The 1,626-nt window shown below is 42.3% G+C and overlaps 1 protein-coding gene across 1 annotated transcript in view; it reads right to left on the reverse strand.

The window, feature by feature from the left end:
- The window catches only part of LOC143288808 (uncharacterized), a 22,289-nt gene extending 21,209 nt beyond the window's left edge, over positions 1–1,080 (reverse strand). Inside the window, exon 1 of the mRNA XM_076597442.1 lies at positions 1,006–1,080. The gene's annotated coding sequence lies outside the window, so the exon portion shown is untranslated. The remainder of the gene's footprint in view (positions 1–1,005) is intronic.
- Between the last annotated feature and the right edge of the window lie 546 nt (positions 1,081–1,626).

Here is a 1,626-nt window from a genome sequence, read left to right on the forward strand (position 1 = left end):
CTCTCTCTCTCTCTCTCTCTCTATATATATATATATATATATAAGCGTACATTCATAAATAAATAAATAATAATTATGATGAAAAAAAAAAGATAGTAGTAATGAAAATAATGATAAAATAATAATAATAATAAATAAATAATTAAATAAATAAGACAACAATGATGATAAATAGGCAAATAAATATAAAACATGAAGACACACATACGCGCTAGACATAGTTGGATGAGTGTGTGTGTGTGGGGGGGGGATGGTTGGGTGGGTAGTTATCCCCTTCACCACCACCCCCCCCCCCCCCACCCCCCTCAGCCGTCAGTCCGCAACGGGAACCACTTCATCTGTTCATGGATTGGACAGTCCGCAAAGTAATTATACAGGACTCTGCGCGCTTTGGAAAGGAAATGGCTGTGTCTGAACGTCCGGTCCAAGCAAACGGTAAACCTCGCCACAACAGCACACCAATAAAAACCCTCAAACTCTACAACTGACCAAAGGCGAAAGTGGTCAGTAAGGGCAACAGACGTCGGTCAACACAGACCCCTGTATGGTCAAGGCACTTACCACGTCCAAAAGTCAATGGTCACAGTGATTATGGCTTGGCTTCGCCAACGAAGATTTACGATGGTATATTCCTGCCTGATGAATGCTCGGCTCGGTGGTGATTGGCGAGGCCTTCATTCAAACACAGTCCATGAACAGATCAAGTGGTTACCGTGTGTGTGTGTGTGTGTGTGTGTGTGTGTGTGTGTGTTTCTTTGGGTGTTTTTTTTTTTTTGGGGGGGGGGGGGGGGGGGCCCGAGTCTGGCTAAGACCCAGAGTTACACAGCAACGTCGGAATCACCCACATCATCATTCATCTTCACGGAAATTAAGAAAACAAAATGTCCAAAAGTCTCTCTCTCTCTCTCTCTCTCTCTCTCTCTCTCTCACGCGCGCGCGCGCACACACATACACACATACACGCACGCACGCAAAATATAGAGACAAACAAATAAACAAACTGACCTTTCTCCCGTCTCGAGCAGGTGACCATGACCGAGATAAGAAGAAGGAGGAAGGTATGAAGCAACTGTAGCACCATGTCACTGACCTGTAACACGTCACACAACACAGCGTGGCGTCAGTCGGTCCCGTAGTGACGCCTTCATCAGTGACGTCATATTGCCACACAGCAAACGAGAAGTCGAAAACGAATACTCCTTGAACATTTTTTTCTCCATTACAGGAATAACTGGAATACGCACATTTCAACAACTTAGTCATGAGAATAAAAACAAATCCTTCAAAACATCGTTTTCATTATTTTCCATTCGGCTACACGCACATACAGCTTAAATGTACGAAATCAAATCGTGTACATTTCGAAAATGAACCAATTATTTCACAGCAGAATCATTAACAACACGTGAAAACGTCAATATATAACATATCGATATAATACTAAGTGAAATCAACTCTGTAATTCATCTCTTAACCTTGAAAGGTACTCCAAACTTAATGACTTTTCTCTGGGCTCAATCATGTTGGCAGAATTACGTCACTGTGCTTTTTAAAAAAAATGGCGTCATGATTCTATGACCTCATCCTCTAGTCTAGGACAAAAAGGCTAAATACGTGGTCACAACT

The sequence above is a fragment of the Babylonia areolata genome, chromosome 13, assembly GCF_041734735.1.
Source record: "Babylonia areolata isolate BAREFJ2019XMU chromosome 13, ASM4173473v1, whole genome shotgun sequence".
Lineage (NCBI taxonomy): Eukaryota > Metazoa > Mollusca > Gastropoda > Neogastropoda > Buccinidae > Babylonia > Babylonia areolata.